This window comes from Patagioenas fasciata, chromosome 32, assembly GCF_037038585.1.
Source record: "Patagioenas fasciata isolate bPatFas1 chromosome 32, bPatFas1.hap1, whole genome shotgun sequence".
Classification (NCBI taxonomy): Eukaryota; Metazoa; Chordata; class Aves; order Columbiformes; family Columbidae; genus Patagioenas; species Patagioenas fasciata.
The window spans coordinates 2,051,346-2,074,197 of record NC_092551.1 but is presented as its reverse complement, the minus strand read 5'-3'; the positions used below and the strand labels follow the sequence as shown (position 1 = coordinate 2,074,197).

At 58.0% G+C, this 22,852-nt stretch overlaps 2 long non-coding RNA genes across 6 annotated transcripts; one reads left to right on the top strand and one right to left on the bottom strand.

The window, feature by feature from the left end:
• Positions 1 to 1,734: 1,734 nt before the first annotated feature.
• On the top strand, positions 1,735 to 3,187 carry LOC139825971 (uncharacterized). The gene is made up of 3 exons (XR_011736107.1): positions 1,735 to 1,867; positions 2,539 to 2,600; positions 3,099 to 3,187. It is a non-coding gene; the product is annotated as an uncharacterized lncRNA (long non-coding RNA).
• A 6,723-nt stretch (positions 3,188 to 9,910) lies between these two features.
• On the bottom strand, positions 9,911 to 16,067 carry LOC136115922 (uncharacterized). 5 transcript variants are annotated; one of them, XR_010653333.2, is made up of 3 exons: positions 15,867 to 16,046; positions 11,575 to 11,651; positions 9,911 to 11,432 (listed from the first exon to the last, which is right to left on the bottom strand). It is a non-coding gene; the product is annotated as an uncharacterized lncRNA (long non-coding RNA). The 5 variants fall into 5 exon arrangements; XR_011736114.1 differs by lacking the exon at positions 11,575 to 11,651 and having other exon boundaries at positions 9,911 to 10,340; positions 11,192 to 11,432; positions 15,867 to 15,980; XR_011736112.1 differs by having other exon boundaries at positions 9,911 to 11,651; positions 15,867 to 16,067.
• Between the last annotated feature and the right edge of the window lie 6,785 nt (positions 16,068 to 22,852).

The following is a 22,852-nucleotide window of genomic DNA, read 5'->3' as shown; positions in this document are numbered from 1 at the left end:
CCGGTTTGATTAACAAATATATCGTTAAGTCTATTACAGTCCCTAACCCCAGGAAAAATACACCCACGTGTTTAGAGAGAAATTATATTACGGATATACGCTTGCCTGAATCTGGCAAGGAATTCTTCAAGAAAATCCACAGGTCCACAAGGCAGAAAGGCCGGGGCACTGCCTGTGCGGCCCCAGGGATGGGTCCCCAGCTTGGTGACCTGCAAACCACGTTTTTGTGCAGACGGGGAGGAATGGGGACTGAATCATTGTTAGGGAGGACGAGACAGGAGGGTGCTGGGGACCCGGAGGGTTCTGAGAAAAGGATTGTCAGCGTTGTGGCGATGAGGAACGATTCACACAGACGCAGACGGGGCGCACAGGCACAGGGTTCTTGTTGGCAGCAAGAGCAGAGCCGGGCAGAGCTGAGCTCTCTTTTATTAACGATTCTCCATTTATAGATTTACAGGGATGAGCTTGGGCTAAGAGGTTAGACAAATGACTTTGTTCAATAATTGTTATTCTAAACACACCACACTCCTATTGTGACTGGTTTCAGTCACGTTCCCATGCGTATCTTGTGGGCGGCGTTCCGACCCACTCGTTCACACGCCCAGGCCCAACATTCACACATCGCACACACGGGGGTGGTTTTCTGACCCGATATTGTTCTCACCGGTCTGGGCCATCACGTCTTACACCATAGAAAACATACTTCTGTGTAATCTGTCCAAGGCCCTTTAGCTGGAACCGCACACCCTGCCATTCTCGCAAGAGTTATCGACCCTGAGCCCTTCGACGGCCCGTGGGACCAGGCGGGTGGCCTGGAGCCGGGCGACCTGTGGCACGGAGCGTTAATGAGCCCTAGGGCACCGCGAGTGCTGCTGCATGGACCAGGCCTCTCTCCTGGGAACACCAAGGGAGCAGCGGCCATCCATCACCACCCTGTTTGGTTCGGCAGCCTGAACCCCCTCCCCGAGTTTGGCAACGGCACCCCCCTCAGCACCTTCAGCAAATCAGAGCAGTCCTCTCCATGGCACTGGGAACCGTGAGCAGCGGGAGCTGCAGCGGGACCCGTGTGGGAGCAGGTCCGGTGCTGCCGGGGCCGGTGGGAGAGGGGTGCAGCCGGCTCCAAAGCCGGTGTGAGCAGCCATCGCCTGCCCAAGCTGCGCCAGGCAGGGCAGCCGCGCTCCCCGCTGCAGACACGTTGGGTGAGAGGGGCAGGAAGAAGCGGGGAAGGGTGGAAGGAAGCCCATCGGCGCTTGCAGCCCGGTGTCCCCATGTGGGGACATGGCAGGGGTGGCCTGGGGAAACCCCTCCCGCTCAGGAGACAGTGGGGTGGGGGCAGCTCCCGGAAGCCCCTGCCCACTGCAGAGCCCCTGGCAGGGCCTGGGGGGAGGGTGTGTGCAGCCCCTCTGTGACACGGTCCGGGGTCACAGTGGGACAGCCACACGTCACAGTGGTGACAGCCCCCCTGTCCCTGTCGTGACCAGCGTCTGCCCCACTCACCCCGTGAGGCCGAGTGGACTCCAAGTGCTGAGAGCTGCTCTCGCACCGCTCTGCTCTGGAGTAGCTGCTCTGCAGTGAGGAGGAGAAGGCGGAGAGAGGGAGCAGGACAGCACCAAGCAGGGTGAAGGGTGGAGAAGGAGAAGGAGGAGGAGGAGGAGAGAAAAAGAAGGAGGAGGAGGAGGAGGAGAAGGAGAAGAAGGATCAGGAGAAGAAGGAGGAGGAGAAGGACGAGGACAAGGAGAAGCAGTAAAGCCATTGTCCAGCCACTCTCTGCAGTTGTTGACTTGAAGCAGGAGTGGAACTAAGATGGCAAGACAGCTCTTCTTGCAGCCTCACCTGAGCCCAACTATTGAGAAGCTGGAGCGTTATGGTAAGGCCTTCAGGCCCAATTTCACATGTGTGTCTGGGTCAAGGACATCTCTGAAATCAGGCATGGAAACCCGAGGACTGTGGGGGGTGGTTGCTCAGGAGTGGTGAGTGCAAGGAGGGACCTGCTTGACCATCCCAAAGGGCTGAGGGGCTGATGTGGCAGCCAGGGCTCCTGGTTCCCTCCCTGACGTGGCCCCTGCCTTCCTGGGGCAGCCCAGGCAGAAGCCCCTGACCCCAAGGGGCTGCCCTTGCCTGGCGCTGGGCATTGCCCACGCTGAGCTCACGTCTGAATGGAAGAGCTGAAGGTGCTCGTGGGCCACGTGGGCTCTGTGTGTTCAGAGATGTGACCCGGCAAAACCGGCCCCTGCTGGGGAGACACCAGGGCCTGCCCTGAGCCTCCGAGAGCCGCGTGGAGCGCAGCCCCGTGCCCCCGCGGGCAGGGCAGAGCACTGCCGGCTTCCCGTGGGAGTGGGTCACACCCTGGAGAGCTGCACCCGCAAGGAAAGGAGCCCCTTGGAGGCAGCATGGGGTGTCCCTTGGTTCTTGCCGGGCTGGAGAGAGACCACCTGAAATGCCTGAGTGAAAGATGCATCGCCCCTTGGACAGGAGTGGGCCAAATGGTCTTGAGCTTGCTGCCTCAGAGCATGACGGGTCTTTCCCTTGTTCTTCCAGAGTTCGCTAAGATTTGGGCCAGCACATCGTATCACCTCAGCCTGCAGCTGGCTCTCCACCAGGTGGGCCTCACCTCCTTCTCCCCTCACACCCTGATGAACGCTGATCAAGTCCTGACAGCCCTTTGCCATCGGGTGCAGCTGTTCTTCCCCTCGTTGAAAGCAGGAGCAACGCCCCAGCACAACACTGCAATGCACACCGTGACATGGACACCTTCTCTGTCCATTCAGATGTACAAGAAGGTCCCCCCGTCAGAGTTGCATGTGAAAACCTGGAAGCCTGGGACACATCTGGATTTATTCCAAGCGTGGGAACCCCCTGCCTTCTATCTGATTGAGCCAGAGGGTGTTTGTCAGCTTTCCCTCACCTATTTGGTTCTTCGTAGCTGAAAGGGGGTGCGAGGGAAAAGCGCAGCCCCTGTTTGTGTTCTCCCAAGGAGCCCATCTTGCTCCTTTGTACCTCAGGCCAGGGCAGGGCACTAAGCACCATCAGCCTCCTCTGACAAGTCACCCGTCTGCCCCTCCAAGGCTTCTTCCCATCCGCCATCTCCTCTGTTCCAGGCTGTCCGCATTCCCGGAATCGGGACTTTTGCGGTTGTCACGCAGCGAGTAGCCCTCAGCGACCAGGATCTGGTGATCGTGGAGAGACCCGTGTTCCAACCTGAAAAGGCTGTTGCGCAGGACCGTGAGCTCCGCTGTGCTTGCACAGACTTTCCTGGTGAGCAGCGTGAAAGCGGCGCTGGCCTTGAGCAGGGTGGGAGGGGTGCTGTGCTCTCCAGAGGTGACTGAGGGGAGCACCAACCACCCACCGCGGCCCTGCCAAGAGCTCCACTCGACAAAACCAGCCGGCTGTGGAAGGACCCTGCCCAGCTGTTTGTTTTAAAGAATCACCAGAGGACAATGCAGCTAAGAGCGCACTCTCTTTGTCCTGCTTCAACAACAGGGTCCCTCACAGCTTCCTTGGTGTGGTGTCTTCTGGTTCCATGATGCTTCAACTCTTGCTCCCCCTTTCCGCTGCTCTAGACCTCGTCCAGGCAAATGCCGGGGCTCTTCCAGCTCCCTCAGCCTCCTTGCACGGGGGAAAAGCAGGGGAAACCCAGGGGGGAAAGACGGTTCCTTCCAAAAGCCACTGGCGGGACACCTGCGCCTTCTGGTCACTGCTGCCTTTGGGGCAGCTGTTGTGGGACCCCGGGGAGCACCAGGAGCTTGGGGCTGTGTTTGGGGTGCGTTTCTCTCTAAAGACAAAGACAGCACCGAGTGCGGGCTGGCACCCTCCAGCTGCCCTGGGACCTGGCGCCTATCTCCCCACTTTGTCCCACAGTCACTCTTCTTCCCACCAAGTGCCTAAGACTCTTTGTTTCCCTTTCTGTATCAGAGAAGCCACCGCTGTCTGCTCCGCACCTCACTGCCCACTTTAAGAGGAAGGGACAAGCCGAGCGTCTCCTCAGAGGCGCTGGCCCAGCCAGACAGCCCAGTACCAAAGTGTTGCCCGAGGGCCTGGAGGCTGCAGACCTTTGATTGTAGCCTGCCCAGCAGGTCTGCAAGCTCATGTGTTCCTCTTCTCTCGTCTTTCAGGCCACCAAGATTTCGAGCAACTGCCGTATGCTCAGATAGCCTCAGAGAACGCTGTCTCTGAGGGCACCGTGCAGCTCTACATGGAAAGGACCACACACCTTTTCCATGCCTGCGTAGAGAACGGGCAGAACGTTGCCATCATCTGGAGGGACGTGGGCATGCTGATTGTCCAGGGAAAAGACGTGAAAATGAGATTTTACTTAGACTTTCTGGAAAGGCTGAATGGCGCTGGCAAGATGCTGCAAGCTCTTCTCGAGGTAGGATTTTCACTTTCCCAGCGCCACTCCTGCTGCTTCTGAAATGCTTTCTGGGGGCTGCTTTCCCCTGGCCGGCCATGCCTCGTTCAGCCCCTGGGCTCCTGGAGCTCTAGAGCACAGCAGGCTCTCTGCAGAGCACCTCCCTGGCGTGCAATGGCCCGGCTTTGCAAGAGCCGCCCCCAGAGGAGCTGCCCTTTGCGAGAAAAGGCCGGCGTTGATGGCGGGGAGCGCTGCGTGCCCCACTCTGGGGGCCGGGAGCAGAGGCACAGGCAGAGCAAGGCTTGCTGAGCCCAGAGCCCTTGGGCGGCTCTGGCTCTTTGCTGGCGCTGGGCTGAGGCGGAGCGAGCAGCCGGCCCTTCCCAGCGTCCGCTCCTCCCGTCATCCGCCTCTGTCCTCGTTGCAGATGCCGGAGATGAGGGACTCGGTCATCTCACGCCATGACACCGCTGCTTCCCAGACCTCTTCTGGACGTGTTGTCGTCCTGCCATGGTACGTTTGACTTCACTTGAGGAACGGGGGACAGTGGCACAGCTTCTGCATCTGTCCTGCTGTGGGCCTAGAGACGCATTTAGGCAACATTTCCCGCTACGTTTCTCCTGCTCCTTTTCTTTCCTCTCTGGGAGAGACTGCTCTTAGGTCTGGAAACGTTAATCTGCAAGGCTCTACGAGGAACTCGGAGGGCAAGATCAGAATTCAAAGGCGTCTTAGAAAACCAGAGCACTAGATAATACTCTGCTCTCCATGTGCGCGATGAGCAGAGTCATTTCCCCAGCAGCAGCAAGGGGGTTTTGTGGGAGGACGGCCATTCTCAGGGAAGGATGGAGAAACGCGGGCACAGGCTGACGGGGCCTCTCCCGGCACTGGAGCTTCTGCTGCGTCCCTCCGGGTTGGGCTGCGGTGGGAAACAACGTGGTGTCCTTTCTTCAGCCTGCTGCCTTCTTCCTCTGCCAGGTACCAACTTGAGACCGTGCCCAAAGTGCCAGCGCTGATAGACCTGAACGGATGTGTGAAGGGAAAAGGTGATGGCCTGTGGTGTGAACCTGCCCCAGCAGCAAATCTGTGTGCGCGGGACCAATGCAGAAACCCCAGAGCCGGGTTCCCTTGAGATAAATGATTCCCCTCCCCAGAATGACTCCTGGACAGCACCAGTATCTGCCATGGAAGCCCCCGTTTCAGCACACGGATGAGAGAAAGCCATGCAAACAGTCTTCCCCAGGGAATAACGGTGCACTGTAGGCATGGGGCGTTGGATGGAAAAACAGTGTCAGAAAAGGCCTAAGACCTCCCAGGAAACATGGCTTTCCCCCAAAGGGATGAAAAGGACCACCTTCCCCAGTGTTACCACAGCCCCGAGCAGACCCGCACGTCACTCTCCTTGGAACTGGCACACGAGTGGCACCCGGTTCCCAGAACAACACCGAGATGCTGTTCTGAAGAACCGTCTCCTTTCCCGTTTCTAGAGGATGCTGCCGGGAAGCGCCTCCTCCGTCGAGCCAGGCTTCCTCCACATCGGTTACCTGCCCTGACTGTGAAGCCGGAGCAGGGTCAGAAAGCCGAGGGGAGTGAGCCTCGCGCCAGGTGAGACACTCGCATAAACGGGTGAGCGTGGCCCCCTGCTCTGGTCTCTGTGGGAGCGAGACGTTTCTCCCGGAAACACCCCACGTGCGCTTTGCCCACGTCCCACTGACTCACGGTTTCTTGCTTGTGGCAGTGTCTGCAGCTTCTTGGCAGACTCTGCTGGCACCACCATTTCTTTCTTCCCTTCCGATGTGCAGATCTCTTGAGTAGCCAAGTGCAGAGGCTCGTTCCAGGAGCAGAAGGTCATTTTGGCGTTCCCTTCAGGTTGAAATGAGCCTGGCCTTTCTGTTTGCTGAGAACAGAGTTCTGCAGTTAGTTACTGCAGAGGATGGCCCTGAGTAACCAGGAGCCTCTTCTGCGCTGACGCCTGTCTTACGGAGAGCTCAGTGGCAGGATGGCTTTTCCGTGGGGTCGTGTCCTCCCCCCTTTGACACTGTGTCCCCAGCGCCCAACCTGCCCGTACAGGGCGTAGCGCTATCTCCGGGCACAGGACCCTGTTCCTCTGGGTGCTCCAGCAAGAGAGGGCCGAGACCTGGGCATCCTGGGTTGCAGGGGGGCTGTTGGGCACATTCGAGGCTGACAGCTTGGGGTCTTCTCTGTGCCTGGGGACTTGATCACAAGGCTGTGAGCAGAGCCCGTTCTGCTGCAGAAGCAGGGGCGCCACCTGGAAGCACAGGATGCAGAACCAGCTCCTCCTGCGCTCCTGCCAACACGCCCTGTTGTGTCTTTGCAGGCAGCTACCGGTCATCCAGAGGAGCTGCTTGAAGGAAAAGGAGGAGAAAGGAAAGCTACCGCCTCTGGTTGCCCCCAGAGAAGTGGACTTCATAGCCAGAGCCATTGAGAGGAGAGAAAAGGTACCCGACACCGGATGCTGCAGGAGCACATCCTACTGGACTGTAGAGCAGCGTTGCTCCACACATGCCGGTGCTCACAAGATTCTTCACTGGGTGTTCACGGGACCACTGACCGGTTGCTTTGGTGTTTGCTTGGAGAGAGGCGGGTCACTGTCAGTTGAGAATATACTTGTCACTTCCAGCAGCCTGGAAACACCCCCAGAGCCCTCACGTGCGGCTGTTTCTGTCGGCCCGGTGGCTGCAGGGCTTGTCTGGGCTCGCCAGCTGCCGGCTGGTTTGTAGCCCGGTGGTGGCCGATCTCCCTGGTCATCCCAGACGGGCTCCTCGGCGGAGCCTCCGGGAACCTGGGAGCAAACCAGCGTGGACAGCGAGGCAGAAGAGAAGGGAGGGAAGGGAGGGAAACAGCTCAGCCGTGGCAGGACAGACTGATGCTGCCTGCTATTGCATTTCATTCGGCCTCCAGAATAAACGGCAGAAGAAGAAAGAGGAGAAGCTTCCACAGTATATCCAGAAATTCCTGGAAGGAGAGGAAAAGAAGAAAAAAGAGGCGGCGGTAGGGGAAAAAAGTAAACGGCCGTCAGCCGGAGCAATGACGGCAAAGGCCGAGGCAGAAAAGGAGACACCCGGTGTGGAAGGAGAGGCAGAAAACCCAGAGGAGATGCAGAGGAGCCAGGTACTTGGGATTCCTGCAGAAGAAGAGCACTTTCTCCCGCGGGGCGGCTGAGACCGCAAAGCACCTCTGGCACCCAAGCCGTCACAGCAGTGTTGCTGCAGCAGAGCCGGGCGGGTGATGCTGCCCTTCCTGAGCAAGAAGGGGGACACAGAGTTGCAGTGAAACCCTGGTGACACTCAGAGGTCACCCCAGGGCCTGCTGAGCTCCTTCTCCCGGTTCTCCCCGTCCCCTGTGGTCCATCCAGAAGTGTTCTGGGGTCTGCGTGCTGGGAAGCAGCACCCTCCGGGTGCGGGGCTGTTGTGTGAGAGTCTCCTCCTGTGCAGGAATCCAGCTCCCCCGAGTGCTCCTCAGACAGCTCCCCGAGCAGCGTGGAGTCAGACGAGTCCAGCTGTGACCTGCTGGAGATCAGGACCATTATGGAGGACTGGGAAGAGGCCGGAGAAGAGCCCCCCACAGTCCCTGAGGACAACAGCGTCCCCCCGAAGCGGTACGAGTGTGCCCGCTCCAGCCGAGCCCTGGGGCGGTGGGGGTGAGCCAGAGGTGGTGGGTACAGGGAGCCAACCCCCGAGCCACGGGGCTGCACAGGGCGCCCGGGGATTTCTGCAGCCACGGGAACGGGCTGGGTTAGACCCCACGGCAGGGGCCAGAGCAGGGGCTTGAAACCCCTCCTGCCTCCAGGGGGCTGTGGGGCAGAACGGGGCCGCATAGCTGTGGGGCTGAGTGTGGGAAGAGGCAGGACGGTCCCAGCTGCAGAGTCAGGGAGACTTTGTCCTTGCTGTTGCAGGAGCCTTTCCCCACGGACAGACCGGGCCCTGCGGGAGGTGGTGACCTGCATCCTGGGGCAGGTGGCCCGCAAGAGGAGAGGGGAGAGGGATGAGCAGCTGGATCTGCAGGACAAGCTCCAGTGGTAAATCTCTCCGGACACGGGCAGCGCTTCCTCTCCCGCAGTCCCTTCCTCCTGCTCCCCGCAGCCCCGCGGGAGAGAGCCGCTTCTCCTGGCACCGGCCTCTCGGCAGAGCCGCTCCTGCCGCCGCGGCTGGCGCCCAGCTGGGAGCCCGGCTGGAGCGCGCTCCTGTGCTCACACCACCTCCTCCCGCTGTGTGTCTGCAGCGAGCTGGCCGTGCTGCGCTGGGAACGGTCGGGGAAAGAGGCAGGCAGCAGCCAACACCTGCGGGAAGCTGCACCCCAGGCTGCACCCCCTGCCAAGGCGGGGGAGAGGAGGGCAGGACCGGTACGTCCCCAAGGCTCGATGTGGTGGCGTTTGTAATGGCGACGGCGCAACGGTGCGGCCAGGCTGGTCTGGGACAGCAAGCAGCCGGGTTGCTTTCAGCCCCGCGCTCCCTTGGCTCAGGGGTCGTTGCAGAAAGGCTCTGCAGTCGGGACCGTGAGCAAAGCAGGGCTGATGGAGAGGCTGAAAAGAAGGGGCAGGAGGGAGGGGGGCGCTGAAATCCCCCCAGCCCCTGCCAGGGACACCAACACTGCCTGCTGCTGCATTGCCGTGGTCCTGCAGGCGCAGCCCCGCGTGTGCACGGAGGAGGAAACACGCAAGCTCTGGGAGTCCTTGTGCAGCAAGATAGAGCAGAAGCGCAGCAGTGGCACCGCCAAAGGCCTGGAAAAAAGAGCCAGAGCAATGGGAGGCCCAGGTACCGCAGGCCGTGAAAAACAACTGGGGAAAGAGCATTCCCAGTTGAGTGTTTGCCTTTTGGAGTGCTCGCCTCTGCAAAAGGGGCTGTGGGCCAGCTTCAGGCCAGAGCTGGGCAAAGAGGGTGTTTTCCTGACAGCCCTGGGGGCACGGAGAGCAGCAGGGTGGGACTGCACCCCAGGGACCTGGACCTGCTCTCTCCAGACAGCAGCAGATCCCACCACAGGTGTCCTGACCAGACTTGTTGCTCTGCACCTCTGTGCATACAAGACTGCAGAGCTTTGTACTCAACTCCGCAGCTCTGGAGAGCGGATCTGCTCCACGTCGGCCAGTGCCAGGAGACCGTCTCAGGCGCTGAGGCTCGCGAGAGAGACGTCCAGCAAGAGCCTTCTCCGGCGTGACGAGCGCCAGTGCCGGCCAGGCTGCTGGCACCAGCTCTTGCCCGATCAGTAAAGCCCCCCCTGCAAACCGCTGGGTCTCACGCTGTGGGTGTTTCCTTGGTGGCTGTGAGGCTGCGCTGGGCAGTGGGTGAGCGCTGGGGGGGCAGGGAAAGGCCTGCAGGGAGAGGGCTGGAGCTCCGGCCCTGCTCCAAGGGCAGCCCTCCCCAAGGCTCTGCTGGACCCGCTCGGCTGCGGCCCTGCTCTTGGTGCCCCTGCACCTTGTGGCCCTGGCACTGAGCCTGCTGCAGCTGCACATCCCGGACAGGAGCGGGAGGAGGAGGAGGAGGAGGAGGATGTGAAAAATGCAGTTGTGATTTGTGCTAATGTCAGCAATCAGGACACAGAACCACGGGCACAGTTCCATGCGGTGCTTTATTCCAGCGCTGGGAAACCAGGGGTTCGCACCCAAAGCTTCCAACAGCTGATTCAGACCATACCTTATTATACAAGTCAGTCACATACATATTCATTACACCCCTGACAACCATTAGAATATTCCACACCTGTAATAACACAAACTTCCTATCTAAAAGATGCTACAATTATCAGTTATTTTCTACGGTACCAACTTTAAAAGAATATATCGTAAATCTATGTCCACCTTAAGAATAAGGCTCGGTTACAGTTACCTGCCTTGTAAGAATATACCATAAATCTATGTCAGCTTTAAGAACAGAGTTTGGTTACTGATTACAAGAGTTCTATGGCTACAGGGCTGGTTGCCATCCTAATATTAATCCAACTGTAAGAGATCCAGCGATATTCAGGGAAGACCCATCCTGTCCTGTTCCATGGAACAAAACCTCTTGTCAGGTTGATTCCTCTCAGCCGCAGGCCCTGCCGGCCGCCCTCACGCATCCCGGGGGCGCCGGGGGCTCCCGCCCCGCGTTGCCCCGCACGCAGCACTCCCGCAAGGCCCCGCACACCGAGGGAGCGGGGGGAGGAGGCGGCTGCGGGGGGATTCGAACTCGGCACCCGGAGCACAGGGGGGGCGGGGGGGGAGGAGAGGGACGGAGCCCGCTCGGCTCCGGGGAGGCCGCGCGGTGCAGGGGCGGAGGGGGCGGGGCCAAGGAGAGGGGGGCGGGGTGATGGGGAGGGGGCGTGGCCACGCAGCGGGATCGCCCGAACGCCTGGGTCCTCTCTCCCGAACTCCTGGGTCCCTTGGGGCACTCCTGGGTCCCCCCCCAACTACTGGGTCCTTAGGGGTACCCCTGGGTCCCCTTTCCCGAACTCCTGGGTCCCCTCTCCAGGACTCCTGGGTCCCTTTCCCAAATTCCTGGGTCCCTCCCCAACTACTGGGTCCTTAGGGGTACTCCTGGGTCCCTCCTGAACTAAATCCCCACCTGAACTCCTGGGTCCTCTCTCCCGAACTCCTGGGTCCCTTTCCCGAACTCCTGGGTCCCCTTTCCTGAACGCCTGGGTCCCTTTCCCGAACTCCTGGGTCCCTTTCCCGAACTCCTGGGTCCCTCCTGACCTGAATCCCCGCCTGAACTCCTGGGTCCCTTTCCCGGACGCCTGGGTCCTCTCTCCAGGACTCCTGGGTCCTCTCTCCCAAACTCCTGGGTCCGCATTCCTGAAAACCTGGGTCCCTCCTGAACTGAATCCCCGCCACTGGAGTGCAGCCATCAGACTCACAGAACAGTTTGGGTTGGAAGGGACCTTCACAGTTCATGCAGTCCAACCTCTGCCATGAGCAGGGACATCTTCACCCAGATCAGGTTGCAGCTGGTAGAAATGATGACCTTTCAGAGCGTGCTGGTGGTACTTTGTCCCTTGTGCCCTGCCCTGATGTGCAGAGGAGACAGAAGGGACACTGGGAAGCTTTGGGGAAGACCCCCCGTATGCTGAGGTGTTGCGTCTCCTTCCTCTTCAGCCTCTAAAAGGTATGTGGTAAAGAGCAGAGCTGGAACCGGGGGTTCCCATCATTTGGGATAAACCCTAAAAACTCATTAATCATTTTGGTTGGAAAAGACCCTCAAGATCATGGAACCCAACCATAACCCACCCCTGGCACTGACCCATATCCCTGAGACCCTTGTCTAAGGCTTGACAGGAGCTCCAGCGCAGTTGTCTGCAGCCAGTGCCGGCGAGAAACCTAAAATAGGACATGGGAGAATTTGCATGGGAGCGTTCACCACGCGGAAATATCTCTGCCTTGGGAGGGCTGAGACTGAGTGGGTTGGAGGTTCTTTTTGTTTTCAAGGATGTGATCAAAATCACATGAAATGACACACAACGAAGGGTAGGCACAGGCTGGGACTGACACCGGAGCCTCAGCACCGCGTTTTATCCTTCATGGAGAAAGGGAACCAGGCTAAATCAGCCAGTTGGAGGCCAAAACAAGCGGCTCCTTTGGCTGTTCTGGGACGGGAGATGCAGGCAGGGCCACCAGTGTGGGGTCTGTCCTGGAGCTGCAAGGGTGGGATGCGGGACGAGGCAGCCAGAGCTGCATCCACACAAGGAGGCACAAACATCTGCCATTTCCATGTTGGTTTTAGGAGGGTTAATATATGTGATGGTGATTTTTGACCCACACATCGCCTGGGTTGGCATCACCAGCCACAGGTTGGGTTTTAGCATCGTTCTAAAATGCTGGAGGGAGCAGGGTGGGACTGAGGCAGCACTGGTGACAGAGGGACAGAGCCCCTGGGGTCCATGTCTGTCTTGTGCCAGACAACCCAGAGTTGGACTCGGTTCTCTGGGGGGCCCCAGGAGAGCAGAGCAGAGGGGGAGCATCCCCTCCCTCCACCTGCTGGTGATGTGGCCCAGGAGACACTTGGCTCTCTGGGCTGCAAATGCACATTGCAGACTTATGTCCCTTTTGTCACCCACCAGCCCTTCTCCACAGGGTTGCTATCCATCCATCCATCCATCCATCCATCCATCCATCCATCCATCCATCCATCCTCCCCCAGTCTATGCTGGTACTGGGTATTGCCCTGACCCAGGTGCAGGACCTTGCACTTGGCCTGGTTGAATTTCACGAGGTTCACATGGACCCCCCAGCCTGTCCAGGTCCCTCTGGATGCCACCCCTTCCCTCCAGCGCATCGACAACACCACTCAGCTTGGTGGAAAAGCAGAACTGAAGTGTCTTGGGTGATGCAGAGGCCAGGGAAATGTGCCTGGCTTTAGCTCTCTGCCAAGAACACCTGGGGAAACCCTTTGAAATGCTTCAGCCACTTTAGCAGAGAAAAATAACACCCCCACACAGCTGCCAGGCTTTCACTGCTCACGCAGGGACAAAGGACAGCGCGGGGACAGCACAGCGCTCACTCTGGAGCTCGCCGGCTCTGACACCCGTGCCTGTTTGGGAGAAATCTCAATAGGAAAGATTTTGTGCTCTGGGATTCAGGTCATCTGAAGAACACCAGCAAGGAGAACGACTGCCAAAACCTGCACAACGATGTGACCAGCTCCAGCTCCCCTGGGGAAGGAGGCGGCTGGTGCTTGTCCCAGCCCAGCCACGCCATGGGCGACCCAGAGCGGATGACAGCAAAGCCTCTTTCCAGGCTCTATTCGCTGTGAGACCGTGGGGCAGGGTCCCATCCAGGGGGAACACGGGGAGCACATCCTGCCCGAGCTCTCACAGGCCACTCTGCTGCACGGGGAGCAGAGGAAGGGACAGAGGGGTCTGGGTGGCCCCAGAGGAGCTTGGAGCAGAGCAGGGGGCACAGAAACCCAGGGAGGGTCTTGGAGACGGGTTCAGAGAGGATCCAAGTGTATATGGGGAGGGGGAAAGGGATGGGACGGTGCAGGGGGTGTCACACAGGGTGGGAGTGAGCATGCAGGGACCAGAGCCAAGCTGAAGGTGCTCGGTGGGGATAGAGGTGATTGAGCAGGGGACAGGAGCAAAGCCCTGCAGAGGGCAACGGAGCTGGAGGGGATTTGGAGGGGTAAAGAGGAATCGGGGAGACCCAGGAAAGAATCTGGGGCATGGGGGGTGTGAGGGGGAAGCACAGGAGCTGTGATATTTGGGATCAGAGGAACTGGAGAGAGGATGCAGAGGGGAAGAGGGATGGGGAGAACCTAGAGTGCACAGAGAGGGGGGCAGAATGGGTGCCCCCGGGGTGGGGGGAAGGCTGGTTTGCCAGTCATCACCCCCCAAATGAGCTGGGGCTGCAGGTGGTCCCAGCACCCCCACCCTGGGCAGCAAAGGGGGACCATGGCAGCAGCAGCAGGTCCCACTGCACATCCAGCATCCATCAGGGGGAAATAAAACACCTAAGTGGGGGCAGATAAAGCAGGAAACCCCCAAAGTGGGCACAGGGAACAGAGCTGAGCACAACACATCCCAGCACTGGGGCTGCTGGGCTTAAATTGGTGTCCAGGAGCATGGGGGTGCAGGTGAGGATGCTCAGGGTGATAAAGGCATCAGAGTGGGGATGCCTGTGGGAGGGGGTGGTGGGGGCTCTGAGGTGCTTGGGTATGTGTGTGTGTCCCCAGCCCTGCAGGGGACAGGGGGACAAGCACAGCCCTGTGACACACACGTAGTGGCTGCTGCTGGGTGTCATGGTGTGGGGACCCAGGATCACCCCAACACGCTGCCCTGGGCTGGGGCCAGGCGGGTGCTCCCCCAAACTGTCAGCACCCACTCCTGGGCACCCCCCACTGGCTGCAACCCCCTGGGCAGGCACAGCGGTGCTGGGCTGTACTGGGACCTGCTGGTTCACAGCAGGATTTGGGGGGGCCCAGGAAGAGCAGTCGGGCACCCCACCCTGTGCTGAGCTGGATCCATCCACCAGCACCATGTGGAGGACATTGGGGTGCAGGGGGGTAGGGAGGGGGTATGCAGGGTGAAGGGGCAGTATAGTGGGGTACAGGACAGGACAGTGGGTGTGGCAGGGTGCAAACCCCCCTCTCTCCCCCTCCCTCCTTCATCATGGAAGGAGTAGACACATCTCCCTCTCTCTCTGCTACAGCTTCTTTTGTTTGGCCCCAGAGCCCCTGGCCAGGGCCGTTAGGAGAAGGGAGCACCGAGGTGCCAGGGAGCCGCTGGGCGCCCGCAGCCAGTGTGGGGGATGTTTGGAGGCTTCAGGGGCACCCACAGCCAGAGTGGGGGTGCAGAGAAGCTTCTGGAATGCCCACAGTCAGATGTGATCAGCCAATAAAAAACGGGACTCTCGTCAAGACTCCGCCCATTTGTCGCGGGTCTCTCGCAGCACGAGCGAGATGCTGCCGCCGAGAGCCCCCCCGGGATGGAGACTCTGCTGCCTTGCCGCTACGGGTGTGAGTGAAACTGCCCATCGCAGGATTGCGAGTGTATTATAAATTTACCCTCGCAGAATCGCGAGTGTGCACTTTCCGTACTCACTACAGCACGTGTATCTCTTCAAAATAACCCCACACCGTGTTCAGGCAAGTGCGGACTCCTCCCAGACTCAGGGACGGCTCCGGCACTGTTTTGGTGAAGCCACGTGCATGCACTCTGTGCACCGCCTGTCGTATTGGTTGCTGCCCCTTCATAATTTTCCTCAACTGGTATCCGAACCTGTATTCGAGTCACTTTTGGATGCTAAAACCCTGTTTCTCACCGGTTTAACAGAAGTTGTTTTGGACCCTGTTGTCCCTTAAACGAACCTGGGGTGCCTCCGGGACACCCCCCTTTCCATATTGATCCCCATGAATGAGTCCCCCCTCAGTCTCCTCTTCTCCAGCTCCAGAGCCCCAGCTCCCTCAGCCTTTCCTCACACGGGAGATGCTCCACTCCCTCCAGCATCTTGGTGGCTGCGCTGGGCTCTCTCCAGCGGTTCCCTGTCCTTCTGGAACTGAGGGGCCACAACTGGACACAATATTCCAGGGGTGGTCTCCCCAGGGCAGAGCAGAGGGGCAGGAGAACCTCTCTGACCTACTGACCACCCCCTTCTAACCCACCCCAGGTCCCATTGGCTTCCTGGCCACAAGGGCCCAGTGCTGGCTCATGGTCACCCTGCTGTCCCCAGGACCCCCAGGTCCCTTTCCCCTTCGCTGCTCTCCAACAGGTCCTTCCCCAGCTTAGGCTGGAACCTGGGCTTGTTCCTGCCCAGGTGCAAGCGTCTACCAGTGCTGCCCAGCGCTGATGAAATAAAGAATGCCGCCGAACAGCGGCATTGCCTCTGCTGTTCACTCCATCTCTTCGCTGCCAGAGAGTTCCCGCTTTCACCAGAGCGCAAGAGACGAGGCCGAGAGAGCCCGGGAAGAGCCGGAGCCACCCCCGCCTCCCCGAGCCGGCCGCGCCAGGAATTCAGCCGCCCGAGCGCTCTCCCCGCCACGCCCCAAGCGGCTCCCGCTGCCCGCGCAGGGGAACCGGGGCTCCCCGGCCCGGGACTCACCGGCCGTGCCGAACGCCCGCCCGCTCCGGACGCCGCTCAGCGCCGCGCTCGGCAGGGGCACCGCCATGCTGCGCGCCGCCCGCACTGGAAGGGCCCCGTTCCCATAGCGACGGGGGCCGCGCCGCGCGGAGTCCGGCCTGGAAGGCCCCGCAGCCGTAGCAACGGGTCTGTCTACCGCAGCGCCGGGCTGGGAATGCCCCCCTGCCCTAGCAACGGGGCTGTTTAGCGCGGAGCCTGCCTAGAAACGTCCCCGCAGCCCCGCGGGACGCGCTCTGCCCTCCCCGGGAACCCCTCCCCATCGCCGGCCTTGCTGCTCCGACCGGGCAGAGCCCGCGGAAGGACCGGAGAGGCCCCGCTGTCACCCCGGAGTACCCGGACGGGAGGTGAAGCCCAGCACAAGAGCCAGGGGTTTTTCAGAAATCGGCCCGAAAAGGAAAAGCTGCAGTTGCCTGTGGGCTGTGGAACATCCTGGGGGTGCTGGGGAACCGCAGGGCAGAGTCACAGAGCCACAGAATCCCAGCCTGGTGGGGCTGAAGGGGCCTCTGCAGACCCCCAGTCCAACCCCTGCTCACGGGGGGGTCACAGAGCAGATCACACAGGGAAATGCGCGGGGAGGAAAACACAGCCTGGACCCTTCACTTGGCATCGTTGTGTTCTGGAACATGGCCTTTAAAAACCAGAAGAACATCCCAGAGCAACCTCCAGCCCTAAGGACCTGGGGCAACTGATTTCTGCCCTCAAATTCTGGCTTCGTCCTTCCAGGTCAAACTGGCAGTTTCTCCAACCACCGCGTGTGGTTTTTTGGCTCCAGAGAAGGACGAGGATTTCCTTCCCAGCTCCATCAGCAAAGCAGTGCCACACGCGGATTCGTGTGCACAAAACTGCCACAGGAACGTTCTTGTCCCCAGGTTCCCTGTATCAGAGTCTCAGGCGTTTGCATTTTAAAAAGATACTTGAATTATAAGACAAAATACAACTTAAAAGGTACAGCAAAGAAAAGTCCAGACTGGGGGCCTCTCAGGCGGAGGGAACACAAGGCGAAAGAGACTTGGGCTTTTAAACCCAAAGCGGCCAGAGGAGGAGCAGGTCCCGCAGCAGCAGCAGGAGCAGCTGGAGCAGCAGCAGCAGCGTCTGCATCAGGGAGGTGTCTCCTCACCCTCCCCAGTGGGCCTGGGGCCACAGTGCCCAAGCCCTGAAGCTTTTCTGACAGCTTCTCTCTCTCCCTTTCTCCCAGAGACGGCGCAGCAGCGGCTGAGCGCGGCTCACCAGAGGAGACGGCGTGAACAGCCCCGCCAGGAGCTGCCCAACCAGCCTGTGACACTGCTGACCACAGCCCAGGACCTCGGTGCCCCGACCAAGGGTCTCTCCAGCACCCTGGGTGAGGCTTCCACGAGCTGCGGGTGGGAAGGGACTCGCCAGGGGAAACTGCGCTTGTACCAGTGTCTCCAGAGGCTTGGGATGCTCCTGGGGGCTGGTTTAGTGTTCCTGTATGTAAACCTCAGGTGTGAATTGGCCTCTGCGTCCTCTGCAGGGGCTCAGCGGAGCTCTCTGAGCCAGGGCAGTGCCTTGCTCGTCTCCCTGAGATCCCCAGGCAGAGCCCTCAGCCCTGCTGCGTGTGCAGAGGAGCTGCTCCTGGGCAGAGCTGTCTCTCTGCAGCGCTGCCGCTTGCCAGGAGCTCCCTCTGTCCCAGGAGCCCAGCCCAGCTCAGTAGCACAGGAGCAGCCCAAGGCGCTTTAATGACCCCTCTGGTGGGTTTGGTGCTGAGTCCATGGACCTCAAACCCTGAGGGGAAGCTGATGAAACCTCTCAAGAAGTCAGATTCAAACTCCAAAGTTTCTTGCAATGTTAATGAGTCCCACTAAGGGACACTACTGAGGAACTGACCCCGTGGTCCGGTTAGAGAAGAAAACGGGATGCAGTGACAAGAGGTCAGGAAAAGCAAGGTGAAGTTCTCTTAGATGCTGAGTAAACCTGAATGTGTTTCATTAACCAAAGGGACAAGCCCTGACCCCCAGCCCTGGGAAGGCAGATCCTGTCCCTCCCACATTGCCCAGTGCCCTTCCTGGACAGTGTGATGTGGGGCTGTGCAAGGCCAAGGGCAGGACTATGGTCCCACAGCTCCCAGGTTCCTGGCTGGGGACAAGGAGGCCATGAGGCCCCTGTGCTGGAAGGACAAGGTGTCTCCTCACAGGCATCAGAGGTGCAGACAACAGCCATAGCCAAGGGGAGAAGGAGCTCATGTCTGGTGGGGCTTTCAGCCTCTTTACATCCCTTGATCATCTCCACCACAGCCTGTCCTGTGCTGTGGCATCCCCTGCACCTCTCTCCCTGCAGGCTGCAGACATCCCCCCTGCTGCCCCACCTTGCTCTTGTCTGAGCATCTTCCTCCCTTTGCTGAGATCTCTGCATCCTCCCCAGCTGTTCCTTGAAGCACAAAGCCTTGGGCTGATGCAGACTCCCTCTGCTGACCTGCTCCACCACAGCACTGCCCTTCCAGTCACATTCCTTGCTGCTCATCTCCAGCCTGGACCTCTCCAGCTGCACTTTGTGCCATTATTTCTTTCTCATGTTCTTTCCCACTATGCAGAAAACCTCCACCACCTCTGAAACCACCCTTCAAGCACTCTCAGGCTACTCCTGCACTGCTGCAGCCAAAGCAGCAGAGTAATGTTACAGTGCTTGGCAGATGGAAAGTTAGGGCTGAAATTGGGCAAGAGGAGAGTGAGCAAGCCCTGCTGTCCCCAAGGACAGGGAGAAACAGGGCTGGGAATGACAGACCCGGAAGGAAACGTGTGTTTAGTCAGTGGTGTCTCTGCTGCCCCTGAGGTACTTGGGCAGACGTGTCACTGATCTCTAGGAATGACAAGGTGCTGCTGACAGGCCCAGTGTGACGATGCTTTGTCTGTGCCTTGATTGTGTTATCAAGGGGATGAGAACAAGATGGTGAAAAGAGGGAAAGGAAATTTGGCAGTGTAGCTATACCCATGGACACCCCGGTGTAATGCACTTCCTATTCATGGGCTGCCCTACATCTACTGGATAGAGAAGGGACAGATCTTGTGATGCTTCAGAGGTGGGAATGAGTTTCTTGCACAAAGGCACCGAATTTGTCTGCAGTGCTGTCTGTGTGTCTGTCCCACACTCACTGTGAATGGGGATGGCTGCCCTGGACAGGACCATCGCTGACCCTCCCAATGCATGTAGGGGTGTGTGAGAGCCTTGGCACCTCACGTAACACTGCAGGCCTATAACGCATATTAAAGGGAATAACTGTCCTGAATTCCATTTGTCAATAGAATTATAGAATAATATCAGCTCTAAGAGACCCTCAGGATCATTGAGTCCAACCATAACCCAACTCTAGCACTAAACCATGTCCCTAATAAATCCATCTAAACATCCTTTAAACTCCTTCAGGGATGGTGACTCCACCACTTCCCTGGGCAGCCTGTTCCACTGCTTCACAACCTTTTCCATGAACAAATGTCTCCTAATATCCAGTCTGAACATTCTCTGGCACAACTTGAGGCCATTTCCTCTTGTCCTATCACTTGCTACTTGGGAGAAGAGACCAACACCCATCATGCTACAACTTCCTTTCATGTAGTTATACAGACCAATAAGGTCTCCCCTCAGTCACCTGGGCACACGTTGCCTCATGTGCAGGTGCTGTCAACCAACACCCCCAGATCGCTCTCTGCCAGGCAGCTTTCCAACCACTCTTCCTGAACCTGTAGAGGTTGTTGTGACCCAAGTGAAGTGCATGGCCATGTTAAACCTCAGACAATTGGCCTCAGACCAACAATCCAGCTCATCCGGATCCCTCTGCATGGCCTTCCCACCCTCCAGTGCATCAACACTCACACCCAACTTGGTGTCATCTGCAAAGTTGCTAAGAGTGCACTTGATCACCTCATCCAGATCATTGATAAAGAGATTGAACAAAATTGACCCCAATACTGAGACCTGGGGACACCACTCATGACCGGCCACCAACTGGATTTGTCTCCTTGGGCCCGACCCTCCAGCCAGTTCTTTACCCATCGCAGATCCGTCATCCAGGCCATGAGCTGCAGCTTCTCCAGGAGATGCTGTGGGATACGGTGTCAAAGGCTTTACTGAAGTCCAAGGACAAAACATCCACAGCCTGTGTGGTGGATTCACTCCCCACGACAGACTTTCCCTCATCTGCTCAGTCGGTCACCTTGTCATAGAAGGAGATAGGTTGGTCAATCAGGACCTGCCTTTCATAGGCCCATGTTGACTGGGTCTGATCTCTTGGTTTTCTTGTATGTGCTGCCTGATGTCACTCGGGATCATCTGCTCCATGACCTTCCCCGGCACCGAGGGCAGACGGACAGGTCTGTAGTTCCCTGGATTGTCCTTCTGGCCCTTCTTATAGATGGGTGCCACATTTGCCAATTTCTGGTCAACTGGGACCTCCCCACTTAGCCAGGGCTGCAGCTGAATAATTGACAGTGGCTCAGTGATCACCTTAGCCAGCTCCCTCAGCACCCTTGGGTGTATCCCATTTGGCCCCATAGACTTGTGGGTGTCCAAGTGGTGTAGCAGGTCGCCAACCATTGTCCCTTGCGCTATTGGGGCTTCATTCTGCTCCCCATCCCTGTCTCCTGTCTCAGGGGGCAGGGTACCTGGAGCACAACCGCTCGGACTCTTAAAGACTGAGGCAGAGAAGGCATTTAGCACCTCAGCCTTTCCCTCATCTCTGTCATTGTGTTTTTCCACACACACCAGAGGGTGGAGATGCTCCTAAATTATCCTTTCCTTGCTGATGTATTTATAGAAGTATTTCGTCTTGTATTTTACCGCAGTAGCTGGCGTCAGGTCTAGTTGGGCTTCAGACCTTGTTTTCTCCCTGCATAACTTCACAGCATGCTTGCAGTTCCCTTGAGTTGCCTGTCCCTTCTTCCAAGAGTTACTGTTTGATTCCCAAGTTGCAGCCCCAGCTCTCTGTTCAGCCAGGCCAGCCTTCTTCCCCACCGGCTCACCTTCCAGCACACGGGGACAACTGCTCCTGTGCCTCTGAGATCACCTTCTTGAAGAGAGACCAGTTTTCCTGGGCTGCGTTGTCCTTCAGAACTGTCTCCCAAGGGACTCTGCCAACCAGCCTCCTGAACAGGTCCAAGTCTGCCCTTGAAGGCCAAATAGCAGTTCTGATGACCACGCTTCTAACTTCTCCAAGGATAGAACACTCAATTATTTCATGATCACTACACCCAAGGCAACTTCTAATGAGCCCTTCTCTATTGACAAACAACAGATCCAGTGGGGCTCCTTCCCTGGTTGGCTCACTGACCAGCTGGGTCAGGAATTGTCTTCCATACACTCCAGGAGCCTCCTGGACTGTTTCCTGTCTGTGGGGTTGCACTTCCAGCAGACACCTGGTAGGCTGAAGTCCCCCAGAAGAACAAGGACTGGTGATCGGGAGACTTCTCCCAGCTGTCTGTAGAATATTTCATCTGCCTGTTCATCCTGGCTGGGTGGTCTGTAACAGACCATCCCCTAGGATGTCCACCTTGTTGTCCTTCTCCTTAATTCTTACCCATGGACACTCAACCCTATCATCACCCTCATAAAGTTCCAGACAATCAAAACCCTCCCTAACATACATGGCCAGCCCACCTCCTCTCCTTCCTCGCCTATCCCTTCTGAACAGTTTACTGTCATCCATTGCAGTGCTCCAGCTCCGAGAGTTATCCCACCATGTTTCTGCGATGACAATTAAATCACAGCTTCTCTGCCTCACAAGGGCTTCCAGCTCCTCCTGTTTGTTGCCCGTGCGGCGTGCATTCGTACAGATGCACTTCAGCTGGGCCATTGATAGCACTGGGTGGCAGACCGAAGGGCACCATTAGCACTGCCCTCAGATGCCAGCATGTCGCCCTTGGCTGTGCCTCTGCCACATCTGGTTTCGTCCCCCTCTCCCTTCAAATCTAGTTCAAAGCCTCTCAATAACTCCTGCTAACTTAATATGGTGATCAATGGGAGTCAATGGGGGTCATTGGGGTCAACTGGGGGCAATGGGAGTCAATGGGGGTCAATGGGGGGCAACAAGAGTAAATGGCAGTCAATGGAGATCAATGGAGATCAAAGGCGATCAATGGGAGTAAATGAGGGTCAATGGGGGTCAATGGGAGTCAATAGGGGTCAATGGGGATCAATGGAGATTAATGAGGATCAATGGGGGTCAATGGTGGTCAGTGGGAGTCAATGAGGGTCAGTAAGAGTCAATGGGATTCAATGGGAATCAACGGGGATCAATGGGGATCAATGAGGGTCAATGGGGATCAATGGAGATCAATGGGGATAAGTGGAGGTCAATGGGAGTCACCCTGCCTGTATCGGTTCAGGGTGCATGGTGATCTGCCCAAAGATATGGGAGACGTTCCTGCTTCTTCTATCAATAAATTCCATTAATGTTCACCCAGTCGAGTTCCCGTCTGCTTTGCCTGTGATGCTGCCGGGTCCTCCCTGAGCTCACTAGAGCTCCCCGTCCTTCTCTAAACCCACCAGCCTATGGGAGACTTCAGGAGTCCACAGCAAGATTGTCCGGGTTACGGGAAAACAGGAAAACTCAGCCACAAATCTGCAGAAAGCCTGACATCCACACTCTTGCTGCGACACAGGAACATCAGCAAGGCCCTGCCTGTACACCAAAGATTAAATTAATGGACAGTTTTCCTGTGGAGGAAGCAACTAAGGATCGACTGAAGGGAACCATCTGTTGTTACCTGTTTTCACAAGAGGCGGATGTTGCTTCAGCTCCCATCTTTCAGTCGGTTGCCGATGAGAAAATGGAAGTGTGTTTTTTTGTAAGAAGGAAACCTTAGTTGGAAAGTTGGTTCATGGACTTATTTGCCTCTCTGGCACATATAGAGTTAATAGCCCTGGAACTGTTACAGAGTGATTAGCAAAGCAATCCCAGGACACTTAAGAGATCCCATACCCACACCAGTCTGTCTTTC